General features: G+C 44.0%; 1 long non-coding RNA gene across 2 annotated transcripts; it reads left to right on the forward strand.

The window, feature by feature from the left end:
• The first annotated feature begins 2,010 nt into the window (after positions 1-2,010).
• On the forward strand, positions 2,011-5,404 carry LOC144491712 (uncharacterized). 2 transcript variants are annotated; one of them, XR_013497487.1, is made up of 4 exons: positions 2,011-2,095; positions 3,820-4,011; positions 4,598-4,672; positions 5,143-5,404. It is a non-coding gene; the product is annotated as an uncharacterized LOC144491712 (long non-coding RNA). The 2 variants fall into 2 exon arrangements; XR_013497488.1 differs by lacking the exon at positions 2,011-2,095 and adding an exon at positions 2,104-3,447 and having other exon boundaries at positions 3,782-4,011.
• Positions 5,405-5,667: the final 263 nt, after the last annotated feature.

The following is a 5,667-nucleotide window of genomic DNA, read 5'->3' on the forward strand; positions in this document are numbered from 1 at the left end:
AGCTGCATTGATCTAAACAAATATATATATTCTTTAAATTATATTTTACATATATATATATATTTATGCATCAACATAATGTTAAACTCTCTTTTCTCCCTACCTGGTATCCAGCAGCTGTGAGGCCTGAGTTCTTCAGGGTTGGGGTAAACCCAGCTTATCTCTCCTTGTTGCCAATGTTGCCTGGTATGGTGGGAAGATCGTATGAGGAAAGGCTGAGGGACTTGAGGTTGTTTTCGTTAGAGAAGGAGGTTAAGAGGTGACTTATAGAGGCATACAAGATGATCAGAGGATTAGATAGGGTGGATAGTGAGAGCCTTTTTCCTCGGATGGTGATGGCTAACACGAGGGGACATAGCTTTAAATTGAGGGCTGAGAGATATAGGACAGATGTTAGAGGTAGGTTCTTTATTCAGAGAGTAGTAAGGGCGTGGAATGCCCTGCCTACAGCAGTAGTGGACTCGTCAACATTAAGAGCATTCAAATGGTTATTGGATAAACATATGGATGATATTGGAATAGTGTAGATTAGAGGGGCTTTAGATTGGTTTCACTGGTCGGCGCAACATCGAGGGCCGAAGGGCCTGTACTGCGCTGTAATGTTCTATGTTCTATCTTGACAACTGACCCCCAAAGCATCTGTTCTAATCAGTCACAGCAGGAAACTCACAGAACAGCAGAAATGCTTTTGGGATGTCCTTAAAACATCTCTGTTAACTCATGAGAGTTCTTGGCTAACTGTGACTGACCACTAAAATGGAGGCTTAATCAAAAAGAAACAAAGTGCATTGAGGGACATAATTGGAAGAAGGCAAAGGTGAAATTCAGATAGAGAACATATAAACACCCAAATACTTCATCTACCCAACTCTTCAAGCACAGCCTGCATGTGGCAATGTATATCATGCATTGGACTACTCCACTCTATCCAACAGTCCAAGAGTTGGACTGTTCAGCCATCTCTGCAGCCATCAAACCCGTGGAGAGAAATCATCCACAATCCTGAGGGGCTGCTTAAGTAGTGCCTCACAAGGTGTAAAATAATTTAGAAAATGCTGGAAAATCTCAGCAGGTCTGACAGCATCTCTGGAGAGAGAATCAAGCCAATGTTTTGAGTCAAGGTGACCCTTCATCAAAGCTGAGCGCAAAGAGAATCAGACAAGATTTCTACTCTGAGGGTGCCCTAAATGGGCGACTGCTACATTCCTTAGGTAGTCTACTAATAATCAGTACCTCTGTTCTGCCATTCACACATTTTGATCACTTAATGGGCATTTTTAGCACCTTTCTCAGCCTTCTTCATCATCATTTACATTTCCTTTGTCGAATTACAGCCCCCACCACCTCCCAGCACACCCTCGTAATATAAATCTCATCTGATTCGCTTTGCTCTCAGCTTTGACGAAGGGTCATCCAGACTTGAAACATTTACTATATTCTCTCTCCACAGATGCTATCAGACCTGAGTTTATCCAGCATTTTCTGTTTTTGTTTCAGATTCCAGTATCCGCAGTGTTTTGCCATTACGCAAAATAATTTTGACTTTATTTATCCCCCTCCAATGCACTGACATTCTAGGATCTCTGGGAATTGTTCAGGAAAAGATTTATAGTCTAAATGGAAAAGGGCTTGCAGATAGTAGTGGCGGCAAAAGCCCTACAATTATTTGAGGAAGAAATTTTCTGCAGCAATGGAGGACTTTTTCAATAAGAGTTTTAACAACACCAGGTTAACAACCTGGTGTTGTTAAAACTCTTACTGTGTTTACCCCAGTACAACGCCGGCATCTGCACATCAGGACTTTTTCAAAAAACAGAATTATGCCCCTCAAAAACAGAACAACCCCCACCAACTTGACCCACAACATTGCCAGGAAACCATTTTCTTTGTAACCCTCAGGCAGGCAGGCTTGCCCTCTTCCCGGCGTGCAGTACGGCGCCCTCACCGTCCACCTCCCATTGAAGGGAATGGGCGGACCTTCCCTCTCCCGGCGTGCAGCGCGGCGGCTTTAGTACCGATCGGACGAGGAGCCGGCGCCATTTTGTCGCTGTTACCGGCGAAGAGCGGCGAAGGGGGAGGGAGCAAAGTCTTCCGAGTAATTGGATAAGTTTCAGCTATCGTGGCGATCCTTTGAAGACAGGCAGCTGCTGATGGTGTCCCCGAGTTTCTGTGGGGCAGGGTTTGGCAGAAAAAGCGAGTGTTTGATGGGATGTTGGGCCAATTGAAATCTCGGCCAAGACAAAGCCTCAGCCACTGGGCACTGCCATCTTGCAGCCGACAATAGTGTAGAGGCATCTCAGCCAGATAGCTCAGATCACAATTCACTCTTATTCACTGGGAGGGGATTGTTTAAAATTACACTTTTATATTGTGCATCTTCTGAAACAATCAGATTTATCATTCTGCATCTAAAACAAAATACTTGAAAATCTCAGCAGGTTTGAGCATCTGTGAAGAGAGAAAAAACGTTTATTTATTAGTGTCACAAGTAGGCTTGCATTAACACTGCAATTAAGTTACTGTGAAAGTTCCCTAGTGTTCTTGGCAGCTGTGGCTCTGCTCTGGAATTACGAGTTTTAAGTTTGAGCGTTAGAAGTATAGCTTACATTAACACTGCAATGAAGTTACTGTGAAAATCCCCTAGTCACCACACTCTAACACCTGTTCGGGTACACTGAGGGAGAATTTAGCATGACCTAACCAGCAAGTTTTTCGGATTGTGGGAGGAAACCGGAGCACCTCAAACAATGACGAGACAGAGTACAGGAATGAGAGAGAATCTGATCAACTGGTGTGGCAACAATAATCTCTCCCTCAATGTCAACAAAACGAAGGAGATTGTGGTTGACTTCAGAAAGCGTAAAGGAAAACATGCCCCTGTCTACATTAATGGGGACGAAGTAGAAAGGGACGAGAGCTTCAGGTTTTTAGGTGTCCAGATCATCAACAACCTGTCCTGGTCCCCCCATGCTGACACTATAGTTAAGAAAGCCCACAAACGCCTCTACTTTCTCAGAGGACTGAGGAAATTTTGCATGTCAGTTATGACTCTCACCAACTTTTACAGATGCACCATAGAAAGCATTCTTTCTGGTTGTATCACGGCTTGGTATGGCTCCTGCTCTGCCCAAGATCGCAAGAAACTACAAAAGATCGTGAATGTAGCCCAATCCATCACGCAAACCAGCCTCCCATCCATTGCCTCTGTCTACACATCCCGCTGCCTCGGCAAAGCAGCCAGCATAATTGAGGACCCCATGTACCCCGGACATTCTCTCTTTCACCTTCTTCCTTTGGGATACAAAAGTCTGAGGTCACATACCAACCGACTCAAGAACAGCTTCTTCCCTGCTGCTGTCAGACTTTTGAATGGACTTGCCTTGCTCTTTCTCTACACCCTAGCTATGTGTAACACATTCTGCACTCTCGTTTCCTTCTCTATGAATGGTATGTTTTGTCTGTATAGCGCGCAAGAAACAATACTTTTCACTGTATGTTAATGTGACAATAAATCAAATCACCCGGAGGAAACCCACGCAGACACTGGAAGAACATACAGACAGTGATCCATGCTGGGAATTGAAGCCGGGTCCTTCATGCTGTGATGCTAACCTCTGTGCCACCCCAGAACAGAGTTAACATTTCAAGAATTGCATGACCCTGAAGAAAGATCCCCCAGGCCCGAAACATTGGCTCTACTTTCTCTCTCCACAGATGCTGTCCAGACCTACTGAGATTTTCCTGCATTTTCTGTTTTTGTTTCAGAATCTAGCATCTGTAGTAATTTGCTTCTGTTGTTCTGCAATCTGTTCTTTGCAGCTGAACCCACACCACTGTTCTCCAGATCCAGACATGCCAGGGTTTAATGATAAAGCCCTGTCGGGTGGGTATGGTGAAACGCACTCGGCCCTTGGAGCACAGGGCGAAGTAGAAAGGCTCAGCCTGGAGGATGACAAGACTATTTGAACTGTGTGACCAAGCAAGAAGCATGTTTGTCGGATAACAAACCAGGTAAGGAATTTTCTGTGCCACCTGCACTCCACAAATCATGGCCTCTGATTGCTGTATTCCTGCAAATGAAGATGTGTTATTTGGGAAGCTTTAAAAAGCGTGTAGTGTAACTTTTAATTAGCTAGCTCTAACTGTAAGACAGCTGAAGTAAGCATCATAGAAACCCTACAGTGCAGAAGGAGGCCATTCGGCCCATCGAGTCTGCACCGACCACAATCCCACCCCACATATTTACCCGCAAATCCCTCTAACCTACACATCCCAGGACTCTAAGGGGCAATTTTTTTTTTTAACCTGGCCAATCAACCTAACCCGCACATCTTTGGACTGTGGGAGGAAACCGGAGCACCCGGAGGAAACCCACGCAGACACGAGGAGAATGTGCAAATTCCACACAGACAGTGACCCAAGCTGGGAATCGAACCCGGGACCCTGGAGCTGTGAAGCAGCAATGCTAACCACTGTGCTACCGTGCCGCCCCATCATTAGAACTATGCGGAACCCCCCGCACATTCTGAATTTCTAAGCCTGACCTACCACGAAACAGTCAAAGAAAGTAACGTATAATTTTCTCTTTCCATTTTAGTTATTACTACGCGGTGCTGTATATGCTGGATCTTGTTGCTTTCTTGGAGGACAGTAGAGCAGGAGTGAAGGCAGGGTAAGTCCATGTAGAGCAAACTCTTTGGTGTGTCATGTTGAGATGGGTCTCATTGATGCTACAGCATAAAGGCTGTTCAAGCTGTTAATACCTTAACAGTAATCAAGTGTACATAAGCAGATATGTGTATTGCATGTAGAGTATTCTCAGGGTGTACTTACAGCTAGGTGGTGAAATAAATACATTCAGTTCTGGGACTGAGCAGTTGAGGTATCAGTAAAAATTTAATCTTTGCTGAGATTATGATGCCTTGGTACCAAGAAAGACAGGACATCCAACACATATGATGGAGCCTGTAAGAACATGAGTTTCAGCATTCTATGTTTTTTCCCAGGACTGCATTCACCGTAAAACATAGCCAGGTGTTAGTGAGCTTGCTTTAAAACCTTTCAGCCCAGTTTAATATGCTTCCTCGAAGATGAACTCATCTTTTGTAATTTTACCAAGTAAAATGCATGCTATCTTTCCAGGGTTCATGAGACAGCACCATAGGAAGAATGGAGTGCCGTTCGAGGACATAGCTATGCTGAGCTGCCCCACACCGGATGCATAAGTACAAGGTGGTCGCCCAAGAAACAGGACAAATAGGGACACTGTAATTCATACATGTGGCTGTGATGCAAGTTGACCAAGAGTTAAGAACTGATGGGGATCAGGATTTTTATGCTATTAATTTGGTATAGTGAAAAAAATGAATTGGACAAAATGAAATAAAGTTCAGACACTGTTAAAGTAATTGTTTTCTTGCTGTTTTTTAGTACATTGGGTTTCTGATTGAAAAATATTCCAAAGTTTTTGAGCCATTTAGTGACCAGTAACCAACCACCTTCTGTTAAAGTAGATGAGTTTTGAAATGCTCGTCACTTAAAGCCACAAGGCTATGGTTTGAAACAAACTGAATTTTTAGTATACGATAGGCCAGCTTAGGCCACAGAAGCTGTTCGTCTTGCACTCATCAGGACAGCTTTGCAGTTAACTGTACCATCGTGAATTCT

The sequence above is a fragment of the Mustelus asterias genome, chromosome 3 (genome assembly GCF_964213995.1).
Source record: "Mustelus asterias chromosome 3, sMusAst1.hap1.1, whole genome shotgun sequence".
Classification (NCBI taxonomy): domain Eukaryota; kingdom Metazoa; phylum Chordata; class Chondrichthyes; order Carcharhiniformes; family Triakidae; genus Mustelus; species Mustelus asterias.